At 36.6% G+C, this 19,208-nt stretch overlaps 1 pseudogene; it reads right to left on the bottom strand.

Moving 5' to 3' along the window:
- Positions 1–19,208, bottom strand: part of LOC149529901 (citrate synthase, mitochondrial pseudogene) — a 101,481-nt pseudogene that overhangs the window by 59,033 nt on the left and 23,240 nt on the right.

The raw sequence follows: 19,208 nt of genomic DNA, 5'->3' as shown, positions 1-19,208 counted from the left end.
CAATATGATGTAAGATTTTTGAGCAAAATTATTGCAACAAATATACATTCTAGTTCAAGAAGTGATGACATGGTAGCTAGATTCATACACGAAGCCTACAAAGTTTGCATTAAGAAAAAATAAAATAATTTGAGTAAAATTTTAAGAGCACAGTTGGTTTAGAACCTTGAAAGGATCAAGAAAGTTAAAAGTTGTCAATTTAGATTTCAATCATTCATTACTAACATGTTTTTTGTCAGGCCCAAAAATTAAGTAAAAAACACACCAAAAAATATTTTTTAAAGGTAAAAACACCTATGTTTAATACATACTAACATATAATATGTTGTGGAAACATGAAAATATGATAAAGTTAGTTTCAAGTCATAAGGTTACATGATTAGTTTAAAGAGTTCTAGGGTTTTGGTCTCTAATTATAACCTTGATTAGGGTAAGGATAGGGTGAAGAACTCATAAAGGATTTTTTTTCTTATTTCAAGAGGTAGAAAAACATTTTAACTTCAATTGCATTTCATAAGGATTCATAGTCAGTATCCAAACAAACTACACTGGTTCAAATTCATAAATCATAGTGTTATAGGAACTCTTAGTTTGAGTTGATTTAGTTTAAATAATTAAACATTAGTTTCATGATTAAAAAGGTATGACATCATGTTCAAGAACTGTCTAGGGTTTCCAAGTTTTAAGATGATCTTGAGATAGTAAGATACATTTTTAATATAGTTAGGATCACAAGTTCCTCCTTTTTTCATAAGGGTGGGAACACACCTCTTATTTGTCACATTTGGGTTTTAACCTTGATTAATGTTTGATAAACCATACTAAACCATATAAAGTTACATATCATTTTATTTGATCACTAACATAAGATAAAATAGGTTTGATTTGATACCTTACCCTCATTCATTATACTTGTTTAATCCACTAGAAGAACTAATTCTGCACTTAAAAGTTAACCTATGATTGTATTATACTTGATCCTAGTTATTAAAATAACCTATTAGAACTAATTAAAACATTAAATATTTATCATTAAATAATTTATGACATACAATTTGTCTTTAACATAAACCAAAATATCCTATTAAGTTATCTAGATAATGCTTCTTATAACACACACTAACATCTACTATCAATCAAATTACTAACTTAAGACCCCCATACTTAATTATGATTGTTTGCAAAATGTTGTCCTAATAACATTGAAATATCTAAATCATGTTTATAAAACTATAATCCAATACTATACATATTTAAAATATAAATTCTCTTTCATTTTCTTAGCACTATTCATCTCTAACCCATGACCCCTTCTATAACTAAAACCCATCAAATATCCACTAACTTTAACAAATTAAATTTCAAATGAAACATAAAATAAAGTTCCTAATATCACCACCAAATCACTAAATTAGTAAAAGTAAACAATGCTTACTTAATCCCAAACTAACATAGCTACCCTTATACCTACATGCAAGTAGCCCTTTCATAGCATTAGCTATTTAAAAACAACTTTATATTTAATAAAAAACCCTTTACAATTTTTTTTCCATAAAATACTTAATTACTAAGCAACACTCACAGCCACTAATATAATCCTAACTACATCACTTATATTCTTAAACTCTTCCCTAAACACCTATACGTGACAAGTGGGCCACTTGGCCACTAGACAACTCCAATCCCAAGCTCTTAAATGTCCTTACAAGGACTAACATGTCTTTGGCATTCAGATGCACCCATGATGGGCTTAGGAAAGCACATGGGTGTTGGTTGAAAGGGTGATATGATGACTATGAAAAATGGAAGTTGATTATAATGTTAGCTTTTTAATTCCCCAACTATTGTGGTTACACAACACACACCCCACTTCAGTCAGAAATGGGGACCCCCTACTTTTTTGGGTCTTTTTTTCGAGGCCCTAGTCCATGGTCTCAAAGTAATTTTAAGGTCTTACCTAGGCCCCTTAGTTTGCATCCTGGGTCCTAACAAGGAAAATCAGTTATCAAAGATCAAGTTAGAATAGAAACAAGTCAATTAAAAAAAAACAAAAAGTGCCCACCAACACACCTTATAAGGTATCCCAGTGCACCATGTGGAGGGTAAAAGAATTTTTGATGTATAGATGCACATATGCATAGCTATGTAGTTGCACACCTATGCATCTATGAAACACCCCAAGGATGAGGATATATAAGCCATTGCCCCCTTCCCTTCCCTCATTCTACACTTGATTCTCTCCACAAAACCTTGCACTTTTCATCCAATACTGCACACCTCCTCATTTTTGTGGCTTTGCATCGACCGAGGTACATTATCCTCCCTGTTCAACTAATGCAAACACACCATATAACATGGTGTGCACCAGTGCACCTAACTTGGTGCACTAGTGTGCACTAAATCCATCAAGCACTAACATTAAAACTAAAAACACAAACAAAACGTTGTAGGGGTAGGCAGTAGTGCACTCGACTTGGTGCGCTACTCTACACCCCCATCACACACAACTCATGCAAAAGGAACATGAAACTGGGTGTGCACTAGTGCACATGGTGCACTGGTGCACATCTAAGTATAATTAAACAAATCCAAATATTAGAAAGGGAATGGGTGCGTACTAGGTGCACCTAACTTGGTGCACTAGTTTGTACCCTAAAATCCTAAAACTTTCCAAAATAAAACCTAGTTAAGTGCACAGTGGTGCACCTAAGTTGGCACACCTAGTGCATTTAATTTTTCTTTAAGAGGTTAAAATAGGTGTTCTTGTGTTTTCAAATAAATGTTGTTTTATAAAATTTTGGTTCAATAGGGACTAATGGATGTTCTCCTCTCTTGTGCAGATATAATGGCATCTTCATTAGGTGAGAAAATGGCACCAAAACCTATTGTGTTCAAATTCCAAGGTGTTCCATTGAAATCAAGATTCCAAGATGACTACTTTGAGATTAAGGATACAGATTTGGGACACACTAATTTGGGGGAGTTCCTAAGGATTTTGAATAGACTCATTGAGAGGTTGGCTAAAGTTTTTGCATTAATTTGATTAGGGCTAGTAAGCGCAGCTTCACACCTAATGTTAGTGAAATCCTCAAAGCTCATAATGACACTTGCACAAAATTTTGTTCTGAAGGAGAGGGTGGTGAAGAGTGTAACTGGAGAAGTTGTCTTGGACCTTTGACCTAACAACATTAAGGGAGTGTTCCATCTCCCTAGGGTGGATTAGTTTATAAGGTTGACTTATGAAGTAGCAGAAAGGTGGTACAAAGAGCACTTGAAAGAGGCTTATGAGATCATCTAATCCTCTTATTTGATAGAGAAGACTCCTTTGGTGAAGGTAACTAGTAAGGTGGATATGACAAGGGGATACATGAAAGAAGATATTGGATACTCAATCATACTTTTGAGTAGAGTGATGGGTCTACCTACAACTGGACACCTAAATGTCATGATGATAAATTTTATGGAGACTATTAAGACAACAAAGATGCCACTTGATTGGGCCACTATGTTAAGTGAAAATCTATGTGAGAAATTGGGAGCTATAAGGGATAAAAGGAAGTTCTATATGACTTCATATTTGGTCTATATTTAGTTTCAAGGGTGACAAACTATCCTAGTTTGTATAGAAGAGGCAACATGTAGGATCCAAATGCTTGGTCATATATTTTCTACCCCCAATTGGTAAGGAAAAAAATCTTGAGGCAAAGAAAGGAATACACAATTGTGAATGATGCATTCATATCTTCTATCATTCGATTCATAGAGGGAGATTATGCAAAAAATTATTTGATGATGTAGTGGCATAAATAACCAAACTTAGGGATTATTATATTTAGTTCAAAACATTTACATATCTTAGGGTAGCTGGTGTCACTGTCAACCCCAAGAAGCTCCTAATATATCCTAGTGACAAACTTTTTTTTTTGGAGATTGCTTGACAAATCGAGTCAACATATGATAGGGTGAGGAAATAGTGTAGACCATGTTGGACATGGCCTCTAATAATAGCACCTTATCAAGTAAAGAGGAAGTAAGATATTCCTTATTTTGAATGGGAATGGGATCAATATTCCCTAGAGGATTGCAATTACCCAAGGCTATGCTTTGACAATATCAAGAGAGTCCAAAGATTAGCAGGCAAGGAATTTCAACATGAAGAAGCCATCGAAGACCACAAGATGAATGTAAAAAATGACTACGATGTCTATATTAGGGATTATTGTAGGATGACTTTGTATTTGGTAGAAAAGGCTCTGAAGATTCATATTCCATTGCAGATACTATAACAAGACTCAGGGAGGTACTCAACCCTCTATTTAGCATAGATAAAATTGGAGAAAGGCCCATAATGAACACTGAGGTTGACAGGGAGGAGAATGATGCTATTAATCATTAGGCAAGACACATTATCAAGTTGATGTAGGATTGGATTAGGAAACCATTTAAACTTGATCCAATACCTAACATAGTAATCTTCCATGTGCAAGCTTGCCAAGCCAAAGGTAGAGAAAGAAGGTCACTATCCTACCTTTGCAACTCAGTCACCAATAAGGCCAGAAATAGTATACCAACTTGATTGACCAGTTGGATACTATCACCCTCTAGAGAAGAAAGGAAAGGGAAAAAGAAAGAGGAGTTCTTCTCAAAGAGCTAAATTGGAGGAGGGTGAAATCCAAACACCTCCATAGTAGCAAGAAGAAAATGTGCAAGGGATGGAAGATAGGCAGCTAGACCCTCAATTGCCACTAGCTATGCCTAGCCAAGTAGAAGTACAGGGTGAAATCTAGGAAGTCTCTCCTCCTTCATAGGTAGAAAAACAATCCCCTTTTGCCTCTAAGAAATGAAGAAAGATCAAGAATCCCATTAAGAAAAGGCAAAAGGTGATCAAAAGGATGGTTCCTTTCCCATTTGTCCTAGAACCCATTCTTGAAGAGGGAGAAGAAGAAGAGGAAGATGAGGAGGAGGATGCGCCACTACAACAAAGAACATGGCTAGCAAGAGCCATAGAGCAGGAAAGGAAGAGAAGCTCCACTGTGACACTGCCATTAGCCCTATAAGAGCCTTTGGAAATAAGTACTTTAGAGGATGAAGTAAAATAATGGGTTGATGAGTAGGATGTAGGGGGTGATGATGTATTCCAAATGTTAGATTTTGACTTCATGCCCATAGGAACAGAGTTGATTGGGGACAAGATTAGGAATACCTCAAAAAAAGAGCCTCAACAGGAAGACTGGACACAAATGCCACTAGAATCATAGGGTCATGATCTTGCTCCACCATCCCCTTTACAGGTCATCATGGTGGAAAAAGGCTCAGCTACTCCCTTACCTCTGAGTACTAAAGAAGAGCAAGCTCAAAAGGAACCTTCATAGGAGAAAGAGATGCAACAAACAAAAATCAATGAGGTGTCTTAAGAGAGACATAAGGTTGGATACCCTCAACAAACCTCCCAAGACACTGAGGTAGAAACTATAGGCTCCACTGAGATAGAAACCTTAGGAGGAGAGCCTTCACAAAGAGAAAGAACCTAGAGAGGAGTGATAAGGGAAAAGTAGTGGCAAAACAAACTCCTTCATCCTTGAGAGATGGGCCCTCGGTGGAACGAGTCTCAAGGTGGTTGTGAAAGGAAATGGTAAGAAGTAAAAAGTCATAATTCACTACTAATAAAAAGGACATGTTTAAGTTGATGGAAGTTTTCATGAAATCAGAGTCCCCTACAAGAGAATTAGGACCATTGGCCTTTATCAAAACTGACTAGAATCAAGATTTATTCATGCAAGTTGCTATCCCTCCTGCAGATGTAGATTTAGAAGATCTAGGCCCATACAACTATTAGATTAGAGAGGTTATTCTTGGGAAGCCCACATTGTATACCACCAAGTTGATGGTCACAATGGGGATAAAAGAGGTTTTTAGGACCTTACAAAAAGAAGGGGTAGAACTTAGAACACTTCATCGACAAAATGAAATCCTAAAAGGATATCTAGCTGAAGTTGTTGGTCCCTTGGATATAGAACACCCTGAAGAGACTCTTAATGCTGCACTAGAAAGAAGAGATGGGGGAGGTGTATAATTGGATCCATTTTTTAATGCCTGTCAGCAGTGGTAGGAAAGTTTTAAGGAAAAGGGTGTCTTAATCACTCGAGGAAATCTTAAGTTATTACATGCTATGTAAGAAAATGTAGACAAGATGGTGGCAATTTTGAAGCAAGATTTCAGCATTATGGATTAGGTACGTGATTGATGTAAGGATTTATAGGTATTTTAAGCTATTAAGGGGTAGAGGTATAGGATTCTAGTAGATGTATATATAGTAGATGAATTAGATTTAATTGATGATTAGATTGAGAAAATAGTAGATATTAATAAAGTAATAGAAACATTACATGTGAAGATCCATCGACTCAAGGACCAAGCCCAAGAGCAATTTTGGAGGTAGAGAAGCATTATAGTGATGTGTGTTTGGACATTTTTGAGGATGAAGAGAGAAAGAATTTAATGCCTATAGAGGTACTAGTAGAGAAGTTTTAGAATATTTTTGAAGAAGCTTCTAGTGATGAGGACATTTGGTAGGTATTCAAAATAGAAGAAGCCTTGCTAGAGTTGGATACAAAACTCAAGGATTTTGTTGATACCTATATTGAAGTAGACAACTATAGAAAAAAGGTCAAAGAAAAGTATGATGCTTTAGATCGACCAGATGTGGATAAGATTATTGAGATTATTGAGAAATTCAAGGGCAACAATCTCGATATAGCTCTGGTATGAAGGGTGACAAAACCCAGAAGCCAAAATTTTAGTTTTGACTCTTAGTAAAATTTTAAGATTTTGGACCTTTTGAGGTGGGCAGGTGTGTAGGTACGTAGGTGCATAGGTGTGCAGGTGAGCTGGTGTGCTTTTCCAGAGGTACACCGATAGTTAACTACTACATCCAAAAATAGAGCTTTCCATGCATCAGAAATGCATTATGAGAGTAGTTGAACTTTGATAGATGCCCAATGAAGGATCAACTTCTATTTTTCATACTTCCACACACTTCTACTTTGACTAAATGCTTTCTTATTCTTTGTCTCTCATAAATTCTTTGTTCTATGACATGTAAAGGATCATGCATCCAATTAATGAATATAAAATGGATGGAGTCCTACTTAGCACTAGTTAGATTCTTAGTTTGTATATAATTAGTTTGTTTATTAATTTAAAAAGCATATTATTGCATGAAGATATCTCTTAATCTCAATACAAATTGAGGAGATGATTTCTTATAAACACTCCATTGTAATATATAATTGGGATGACCATTATTTTGCAATAAAATTATGGTTTTGGTGCTTGCAATTGGAGTGTAGTGATTCTTGCCTAAATGTGTCATTGTTTTGTGAATTTATGTTCATGGAATTGTGACTGAGCCATAAGTTTATTGCTTTGTTTTTGGTTGTGCAATCTCTTTTAGTTTCAATGTTTGCTACAATTTTAACAAATTTTGCTGACATATCTAGCTTGAGAAGAAATCATCAAATTGTGTTTGAATAACTCCTTGTCTCTCATGAACACACTTTCTATGGCCTTGCAATTTGATGAAGAGTGAAATATCATATGATTATTAAAGTTTCCCATTGACAATTGCATCAGTAGAATTGAGGAAGCATTGCTCCTATTTTCATTGGTTACTCACCAATTTCTTTGAAAGCTTAACTTGTAGATGTGTTGTTTTCGTAGCTTATGTCCATTAGGATTTTATTTTCACATTATTTTCTTTTATTTTTTAAAATTTTCTTTACTAATCCCTTGTTAGTTTAGGAATTCATATTAGTTGCATTGTTAGATTGCATTCGTTGGAAAATATAAAAATACACAAAATAATTCTTTTGCATGATTTATTTTGAAGCATCGAATAGATTCTACACCTCATCCAAAATCAAAACAAACTAAAAAAGGCCTCCTCATGAACAAACACATTTATCCTCAATTTAATGGATTCTAGTAGGTCATGAGATCACCTAGAACCTTGGAGTTGATTCACAAGATTGAATTTTCAAGAGAGGAGTTTGAAAGAAATCCTATCATTTAGCATCGTGCATAATAATAGCTCAACATAAGTGGTGCTAGAAGGAGGGTTGATATTTTGATTTTTAGAATAGAAGAAAAATTTATCAAAGTTTCAAAATTCTATTCTTTTTGTGATTTTATAAAAATTTCAAAGTTTTTTAGAAATTCATGTGCGTAGGTGTGCTGGTACATAGGTGCACTAAATTCTATGGTGCACCTCATTTTGTGAGAAAATGAACCTCTTTTGAAGTGCACTTTTTCTAGAGTTGATGAAAACTAAAGGGTTTTGATCTAGAATCCCCATTTCAATGAGCATTAAGATCTTCACTAAGTGCACATGAGTTTCTTGAACTTACCAACTTCCACAAACCACATAGTGATAAAGGAATACCTCGAATTCAACCACTTCTATTCAAAATTTCATCATCTTCTTCAACTCCACCTCCACTCCAACCACCTGGTGGACTGACACATATCCAAATAGTTCCACCTCCACAACTACCTTTAGGTCCACCAAATCCTCCAATGTCCTTCTTTGCCAACACTATAGATTCACCAATCAATTTGAGAGGTGCACTCCATGACCCCCCTAAAAATCCTGAGAAGTTTTACCCAAGGTTCATTTATGGAGAAACACAAACTATTGAATACTACATTAAATTATTCAAGGAAATTTGCAACTAAAAATAGATCACTAATGAGGATGTGGTCCTTCATTCATTCCCCTACTCTTTCGGGGAAGTTTCCTACAATTGGTACATCAATCTACCACCTGGATGTATTGGAGATTGGGATACCTTCAAAAAATTATTCTTAGAAAAATTTAAAACTTTTATCAACTGAACGGTGATACATCAACAATTCATATCAATCAAAAGGGATCCAACCAAGATAGTTTTGCACTTCAATCAACACTTTTATATGCCATATCAAAAATTTTAAACACCATATACTATACTAGTTGAAGCAACTATTCAGATTTATCTAAATTCTATGGATCCTTTTACTATTATCTTTTTTCAGAAGGCTTACTACAACAACTATTGATACATTGGGAAAGGTCTTCACAAAAGCAATAACTTTTACTAAGAAAGCCAATCCTAATAGAGGAGGATTGATGATTCTAGCCCAAACTATCATGACAATGCCAACATACCCTATCAGAGTACCCACCATGCCTAGCCAATTCATACCTATGAATCTAGTTCCATTAAAATATGCACCTACTCCACAAAATCCTACTCTGACATATCTAGGATATGAACCTCTAAAAGCCACCTTCTTTGAGGAAAAAGTAGCAGTATCCACTGAAGCAAAAAATAGCTTTATTTCTAAATTTGGTAAAATGAAAAAGACTATGTCACAAATAAACAATGAGCCAACTCATCTAAGGTTGTTACAGGGATTGAATAACAATTTTTAGAGAAATAATGCTGGCCCCTACAACAAAAATTATGGTCAAAATTATTATATGAACTTTAGTGGGAACAATAATAGTGGGAAAAATAATAGAGGAAACAACTTCAATCCTCTTGATCATAATAATGGCTTCCAAAGATAGAACCAATAGTGGAATACCTATTTGAATAATGGAAGTATTCGTACAGAGAATAACAATAGTAACATTTAGTATACAGATATCAATCAATATGACAATAGTCAAAATGCATGTCCAACAATGATGGTTTGTATTATAATGGGTATCAAGAGATGACTCAAAGTTCACAAGTAAATGAAAATGCTCCTCCTATTCAATTTAATGCTATGCTACTAGAATCCTATGATTCTACACATAATGTGTACGTAGAACAACCAGCTAGAAAAGAGTTCTTTTTTACATTTAGCCAGGAACCTAACCTTCAAAATGAAGAGATGTTTGCCTTTCATGATGAAAATCAAAATACAGATAATCTAAGAAATAGAAAGGAACCTATGATGGATGGAATTCCTCTAGCTTTGCAACCAACTCCTCCCAATCTAAGAGCAAGTAACAACCTGACACTACTTAAATTTCTGCCTGGAGTACAACAAAATTAGAATCAAGTGAATGTACTAATAATATTGAAAAATCCTACTTGGTCTACTAAAAAGTATAGTGATATTTAGGACTTGAAATGAACCAAGGCAAATATGTCCAAGTTTGACATGTTGCAAAATTGTCCACAAGAATGAGAAGCATTCACAAAGACTCTAGATCATACAAAGGTATCCCATAACATGGATACTATCACTCAAAAGATGGTATCTCAAAAAGTGAATATTGTAGAAGTGATGCCCACTATGTTAAAAGAAAAGGTTGAGGTACCCCTATTTTTTCTTCGCATCAAGATTTATGGGAAGAATCTTCACAATTTCCTTATTGATTCAGGAGCTTCAAGCAATGTCATGCCATTGTCCATAGAAAAAAAGTTAGGAGTTAGCCCTCAACCTACCAACTGAATAGTGATACAATTGGACAAAATAAAGGTGAAAGTCATAGGCATACTAAAGGATGTGTGGATACAATTAACAATCAAACCAAAAATTTAGGATGTCATTGATATACATGTGGTTGATATCGCAAAGACATATGGATTAATCCTTAGTAGAGAATGGATGAAGTGTCTAAGGGGATGATTTTCCATGGATTCACCCAACTTTGGTTACCATGGAAAGGTCTCAACAATCAAATCAAAATAGATGCAGAGCCAAAGTTAAAAAAGATGATCATAGAATACAATGATCCTAATGAGGTAGCCTTCTTACAAACAAATTTAGGCTCCTACAAGGTAATGGTTTTTTATACAACTTCGACCAAAACACCAAACAATCAAGATATGGACTCCATAATTTCAACCCCAAAAGATGAGGTCATAACACAATTCATAAACCATATGATGGCTAATTTATAGTGTCTAGGAGAAGAAGTTGACCCCAATATCCTCCTCCTTCCAAGATTTTGTCGATTACATAAAGTTAGCCATTTAGAGTTCAAATGTTCATCATGTCAAGAAGCAGTTGCTAAGGTGTTAACACAAATGGTGGGAGTAAAGAAAGTCAATGATCCACATAATGAAACTATAGAAAACCAAAGTCTTACAAACACGTCCAATGTTGTTGAAAAGATCGAAGAGGAAAGTGAAGATCTAAATGCATCATATAGTGATACCTCTTTAGATGGTAGAGGTTTGTCTTCTCCTCCACCTAGAATGATCAAGGTACAAAGAAGGAGATGGTACATAAAAGGCCAGGGATGGACTTTGGTAGTAGTCCACCCTAAACCCAAAGTGGATGAAATCAAAGAATTTATAGATGAAATTCGAGAAAAACAAGAAAAACATATGCTCCTAGTTTCAAAGAATGACAATGGAAAATTAGTAAGCTCAAGTAAAATAAAAATTGAGGAAAAATAAGCATAAGGTTAGAAAACCCAAGGAAAGCCTAATTTGGACCCTTCGCTTTGATGGTTCCAAATGTAAAACAATCAAATCAAAATAGATGCAGAGCCAAAGTTAAAAAAGATGATCATAGAATACAATGCTCCTAATGAGATAGCCTTCTTAAAAATAGACTTAGGCTCCTACAAGGTAATAGTTTTTTATACAACTTTGACCAAAACACCAAACAATCAATATATGGACTCCATAATTTCAACCCCAAAAGATGAGGTCATAACACAATTCATAAACCATATGATGGCTAATTTATAGTGTGGGAGAAGAAGTTGACCCCAATATCCTCCTCCTTCCAAGATTTTGTTGATTACATAAAGTTAGCCATTCAGAGTTCAAATGTTCATCATGTCAAGAAGCAGTTGCTAAGGTGTTAACACAAATAGTGGGAGTAAAGAAAGTCAATGATCCAAAAAATGAAACTATAGAAAACCAAAGTCTTACAAACATGTCCGATGTTGTTGAAGAGATCAAAGAGGAAAGTGAAGATCTAAATGCATCATATAGCGATACCTCTTTAGATGGCAGAGGTTTGTCTTCTCCTCCACCTAGAATGATCAAGGTACAAAGAAGGAGATGGTACATAAAAGGCCAAGGATGGACTTTGGTAGTCGTCCACCCTAAACCCAAAGTGGATGAAATCAAAGAATTTATAGATGAAATTCAAGACAAACAAGAAAAATATATGCCCCTAGTTTCAAAGAATGACAATGGAAAATTAGTAAGCTCAGGTAAAATAAAAATTGAGGAAAAATAAGCATAAGCTTAGAAAACCCAAGGAAAGCCTAATTTGGACCCTTTGCTTTGATGGTTCCAAATGTAAATCAAGAGCCAGTGTAGGTATTGAGTTAATCAATCCAAAAGGTAAGTCATTTTATGCAGCATATCGATTGCAATTTAGATGTACTAAGAATGTTGTAGAATATGAAGCGTAAATCTAAGGAATTATTTTTGTAGTCAAGAAAGGAGTGACAACTCTTATAGTTAAAGGAGATTCTTAGTTAGTTATTTGATCGGGCACACATTGCTCGATTGGGTTTGTATTCTTTGTGCCAGATTCCAGTCATGATGGTGAATCACGGCCTTCTCACTGCATTGGTAGAGTGTTTCCATTCAGAGATGAACACATTCCATTTGCCAATGGGTGAGATGACCATCACTCTAGAGGACATCTAGAGGATCTTTTGGATTCCCTTTCATGGTTCTCAAGTCATTTATGATATAGTGCCTTGAGAAGGGATAGAGGCATTATCAGTTATGTTTGGGAGAGAGCTACTGAGAGGCAGGGCCATCAGATGGGATTAGCTTATGCACACATATGGACTGACACATAGGCTGGCATCTATGCTAGCTATATTCCTCAGCTATTTCTTATGTCCTGACAGAGGACAACATGGTTTGGAGTGTGGGTGGGGTGCCATGCTCCGCAGGATGGTAGAGGCACCCAAGATCTTTGGGTGGGGTCAGTGCATACTGGCTCACCTTTTTCATGAGATGCACAAGGTCATCTTCCATAAGAAGAAGACCATGGCAGCAAGAGTTTATGTTCTATAGATTTGGGCCTGGGAGCATCTTCCTATATGTAGGCCAATTTTTGATGATGCCCGAGAGCCTATGGAGCCCTACATATGCAGATATCGAGGGCATATTACCCAAGCCCACCTAGGTAAGACTGAGTACTGGCGGAAACATCTTGATTACTTGGTGTCTATTGTATGGCAACCCTGGAGAGAGACAGAGGATTGGGATGATGCCCCCAGAGAGCTACCATGGATGTTTAGTTCTCGACCTCTGGCGGGCAGGACTACATCTGTCATAGAGAGATTCATGATCTCATGAGTGTGGCAGCAGTATGGCTGACCACAGGACATTTCACATGAGTACTATGCCTATGCTAGGGTGCAGAAGGATATTGAGTAGGGATGGCCTCCACGGATGGATCCAGGGTGATCCATGATAGATATTTGTAGTCTAGCTACTATTCAGTGGGACTACCTACCAGAGGTAGTAGATGCAGGGATGACACCTGCATACCAAGCATTTTTTATCAGCCATCCATTCCCATGCTTCATAGATCCACTACGGATGGCAGGGCAAGCACATAGATAGGTGCCCCAATAGTAGTAGGCATAGCCATAGCCGCCAAGTCAGCCACAGATTCTACCACAAGTCCAACATCAGGTACAATAGATGCCTATTCCTCCACATAAAAAGGGATTAGACCAAGGTGTTGGGGGCAGTGGGATAAGACACAGTAGATGGCAAAGGCAGAGGATAGAGGAGCAAGCCCCTCAGTAGGAGGTGCCACAACAATAGGTGCCTCCATAGCCATAGGTACCTCCATAGCAGTAGGCACTAGAGATGGTAGATGAGGACATGCTAGATCAGCTAACAGGTGGGGTGCAGGACATGGTGCAGAGGTATCAGGAGTGGGTTTGTGCGGCCTCCCGATAGTTAGGAGAGTTGCAGATTGTAGTATTAGTCAAGGATGCGTAGCTAGTGGAGAGATAGTGGGAGACAAATCGTCAGAGGGATTGCGTAGAGATTGCAGAGTGAAGGTTGGAGCTAGTGCTTGATGAGATCCACTTTCAATCAACATGAGCAACTTATTATTATGCTGCTTGTACCAGCATAGTACCGGATGAGACATTGCAGGTTTAGAGATTCTCTCAATACACATGAGAGTCTAGAGGGGCATGACCTCCTATTAGGCCAGATATGCCACCACCACCTCTGCCACCTACTACCCCAACTCCTCTTGCTCCTCTTGGAGGTGAGAGTTCCAAACAAAGTTAGATGCTCTGTGCCTAATTTTTGATTTTGATCCTTGGCTATATATCGATTGGTGTGCCAGCACCACATGTATCATTTTTGATCGATTTCTCTCAAGTAGCACCCATTTTTGTACTAACCCATTCTTTGATATATATATATATATATATATATATATGAGATTTTGAGCCGAGTATTCCTATGTACATGTCATTGTCTATTTTATTTTACTTTGATTTACATGAGATGTATGTTGTACTTAGATAGAATGCATATGTATGAACTAACATCTCACATAGTGTTGCATGTTTTTGCTTGACAGCCACAAGTATTCCATTGAGGAGCGTGAATCGACAAACCAAATGCTTGTGCAGCCATGGAGGAATATGATGTATGTGTAGCATGAATAGAATGACCATCGAATTTCATGCTAATGCAAATGAAGTATGTAATGCAAGACAATGTTAAATGCAACCCTAGGTCTGGTTACCAAGCCTCGACAATTTATCATCACTGGATATAAAATAAAGTTGGTATATTATACAGCTTCCACTAACATTGCAATCATGAAAATATGAATATAACATATGTTATTGGTTTGTTGGGATTAAATGTAAGCATTCGAGGCACAAGAAGCCATAATGACCAGAACATTTGTCCCTTTTAATGTAGCAAGTTAACATAAGCATCAGAGCATAAATGCTAGGATGACCTGAATGTTGCTTGCATGACAGGCACACCAAACACATGAGAGATTCCTCTTATGCTAAGTATTTAGTATTCATTCTATCCACAATGACCCTTGCATTCATAACTTAAGACAAAAGTGTGCTAGATATACTCACAGTGACCCATACATTCACTTAATAGGATGAGTATCAGTATGTACTATAGCATGAAGAGTTCACTCCAACAAACAAAGAGAAGAACCAATGTCATTGATGTATCTGTATAAAAGGAGTCAAGGTACACACGACCATCCAATACAAGATGGAGGATCTTATAGTGGACATTTCTTTTATAGGAACATATCAACTTGTTGGAACTAAACCATAGATAGAAAGCCACGAAAAGATCATGCCCCCAATCATTACTTCTCTAGTCAAAGATGACATCATCAAGTTGCTCAAGGAGATATGATAAAGAAAAAAGACAAATCAAACAAAGAAAAAGGTTAGCATATCCAAACAAATATATCATTTTTTTGAATTCAATGTTTTGGATTGATGTCAAGTGTCAATTTCCAGAATACATTTGAAAGAAATCTCTTCAGTAGGGTGACAATAGTAGGTAGACACAGTCAAAACAACTAGTAACTAAGGTCAAAGAGGAATCTTCATGATGAAGAACCTAAGACGGAATGAGTGACAGTAGACAAACACAGCCAGGACAACTGGTGACTGACGCAAGAGATTTTCCATAAAGGAATCTGGAGACATGACTTAGCAACAGTAGACAAACACATCTGAAACAACTAGTGACTGTTGTGAAAGAGATTCTACGAAGAGAATCTTAAAAAGAGTGACACTAGCAGTAGTAGGCAGATGCAATCAGAATGATTGGTGACTGTCATGAAGGAGATTCTATGAGAATCTCAAAAATAGTGACACTAAGGGGGAATGCCCCTGAGCTGTGACAAGACTCAATCCATGGATACATGAGCAGTAAGTAGGAAAGTGAAAGCACGAAAGAGACTGTATAAAATAGCCAAAAGATATGTTGCAAGATGAGGCATTGGGAACAAGAGGCGCCTGTTTACCAGGTTTTCACCTTCTTGGCAAGTTTTCTCTTTTTTTTTTTTGCTACCATGATGCCTATTTCCAAGTTTTCACCAATGGCACTATTTTTGTTTTTCAATTTTTTTTATTTTTATTTTTTTTTGTATTTTTTGGAATTTTCAATTTTTTTTGGTGTTACCAAGGCACCTATTGCTAGGTTTTCACTTGAGTAACAATTTTTTTTCAAGACTTTTTCTAAATTTTAGATTTTTTCAAGACATATAGATATGTACAAACAAATTTTTGTGATTAAATTAACTATAAAACTGCTTCAGGTGGAGAGTGTTGATAGGCTCTTTAAGCACTTCTCCTTCAGTTGTGGAAAGCTGATAAGTGCCAGATCTATATACTGCAGTAATGATGTATGGACCTAACCAGTTTGGTTCAAACTTTCTCTTTTGCATTCATTGTTGTTGATTCTTAGGGTTCTCTCTCAGAACAAGGTCACCTAGCTGGAAGTCACATGGCCTGATCTTTTGATTGTAGCTTTGTGCCATTCTTTGTTGATATGCTCGTAAATCACATGCCAGTTGTTGTCATTCATCCAGTAACACAAGCTCTTGAAGTTGAGCTATCTTATAGTCATCATCAGTGATAAGGCCTTTCATAGAGATTCTCAAGGTAGGAATCTTGATCTTTATTGGAAGCATATCATCCACCCCATACACCAATGCAAATGGAGTCATGCCCATTGGAGTTCTAATGCTTATCCTATATGCTCACAGGGCTGGGTTGGTTTAGAGATGCTAATCTCTCCCTGACTTACTGATTGTGCGATGAAGAATTTTGAGGATCACCTTATTGGATGCCTCAGCTTGGCCATTACCCTGGGGCTAATAAATGGAAGACCAATATTGTGTAATCTTGAATTTCTTGCATAGTTCCTTGAGGTCTTTATTTTTGAACTATCCTCCATTATTAGTAATGTTTGAGGATAGTATGCTATATCTACAGATGATGTAGTTTGTCATAAAGAGCGCTATAGTTTTTCCATCAGCAATTGTGAGGGACTGCCTCCACCCATTTTGTGAAATAATCTATAGCCATGATAATGAACTTATGTCCATTGGAAGAGGTTGGGTGAATCTGCCCCACCAATTTGAAGGCCCATTGTTGAAATGGCCATGTTGTGGTAGATGGAATTAGCTCTCTAGCTAGAGCGTGAATGAGATTCCCATGTAGCTGACATTATTTGCAGGACCTAGCATACTTAATAGCTTCTTGCTCCATTTTAGGCCAGTAGTAACCAGCACAAAGAAGTTTGTGAGCTAGTGTCAAGCCATTGAATGAGATCCGCAAATGCCTTCATGAACGTCAATTAGTGTGCATTTGGACTCGTCGAGTTCTAAACACCTAAGGAGTGTTCCGTCAAGACCTCTCCTATATAGATTTTCAACAATAATGACATAATGTGAAGCATTAGAGATTAGGCAACGTTTCTCATTCTGGGTCAGACCTTCCAGAATGGTTTGATTATGAAGGTAGGAATAGATGTGATGGTAGTAAAATGATTCTTATCCTATAATAGAATAAATCATCTTGGAATCATGTGTTTCATAGGCTGGGTAGTGTAACACTTCCACCAAGAACTCATGTCGGAGATCATTTTTTGGCATTTGTAGAAGGGAGGCCAAAGTGGCCATGGCGTCAGCCACTTTATTATCCGCACATGGAACTTGTTGGAAGGTGATGTGTGCAAAATATTTTGTCAAGTCATCAACCATGCATTTGTAAGGAATTAGTTTTTCATCCTTTGTTTGATGCACATCATTTACTTGGTTGATGAAAAGCTGAGAGTCACCGAAGATGTCCAACTGATCTACTCTCCATTTAGCTACAATTTTCATACCATTGATCAAAGATTCATATTCAGCAATGTTATTTGTACAAGGAAACAAAATCTTGTACACTTTGGGCAATGAGTATCTTTGTGGTGTAATGAAGAGTAATCCAGCACCTGATCCTTGTTGCATGAAGGACCCATCGAAGAACATAACCCATGTATGGTGAGTGAGTGTTAGAATTGACTCATCTAGGAAATCAATATTTATTGGTAGAAGAATCTGTATCGGTGCCTCGACCAGCTGGTCTGTAATTGCCTATCCCTTTATAGCTTTGCATTCAACATATTGGATGTCAAACTCACTTAGTATCATGACCCATTTATCCAATCTTCCAGTGAGAGCTGCCTTACTGAGCAAGTACTTTAATGGATCTATTTTAGCCACAAGCCGTGTAGTGTGGGCAAGCATGTAGTGTCTCAATTTTTGGGAAGCAAAGACAACTGCCAAGCAAGATTTTTCAATAATGTTGTAGTTTTTCTCATAAGAGACCAATGTTCAGCTCAAGTAATAAATAACTCTTTCTTTTTTGTCATTGTCTTCCTGAGCCAATAGGATTCCCAAAGATGTTTTAGTGGTTGAAATGTATAAAAGAAAAGGCTTTCCATGCATAGGAGGCATCAAGTTTGGTGGATTGACAAGATATTGTTTGATCTGTGTTAAGCTTTTCTCACAATCCTGGCTCCAATTGAATTTCACACCCTTATGTAAGGTCTTTGTGAAGGGTTGTGATTTATCCACCAATTGTGAAATAAACTTGCAAATAGATTGAAACTTCCCTATAGTCCTCTCATCTGATTGATGTTCCGAGGTGGTGGCATGTCCATTATTTATTGTACTTTTTCTAGATCTACTTCAATTCCCTTTGTAGAAACAATATATCCTAACAATTTTCTTGATGTGACATCAAATGCGCATTTCTTAGGATTGAGCCGAAGATTGAATTTTTCCATACGATCTAGGATGGGACCCAAATCTTGTAGATGAGTATTGCGTTTAGTGCTTTTGACCAAGGTATCATCAACATAGTCCTCCATGGTTCTATGCATCATGTCATGGAAAATTGTAGTAATAGCCTATTGATATGTAGCTCCAGCATTCTTTAAACCAAATGGCATCACATTCCAACAAAAGGTTCCCCATGCACATGTGAAAGCCATTTTCTCTTGATCTTCTGGCACAATTTTTATCTGATTGTATCCAGAAAAACCATCCATAAGTGAGTACATCTTATAGCTAGCTGTCATTTCCATGATCATATCTATATTAGGGAGCAAAAAGTCATCTTTAGGACATGCCAAGTTAAGATCACGAAAGTCTGTACAAACTCTGATAGA

The sequence above is a fragment of the Cupressus sempervirens genome, chromosome 11, assembly GCF_028749045.1.
Source record: "Cupressus sempervirens isolate cs-2001-9-10 chromosome 11, ASM2874904v1, whole genome shotgun sequence".
Lineage (NCBI taxonomy): Eukaryota > Viridiplantae > Streptophyta > Pinopsida > Cupressales > Cupressaceae > Cupressus > Cupressus sempervirens.
The sequence above is the reverse complement of the archived record's forward strand: the minus strand, read 5'-3'. Positions and strand labels throughout refer to the sequence as shown.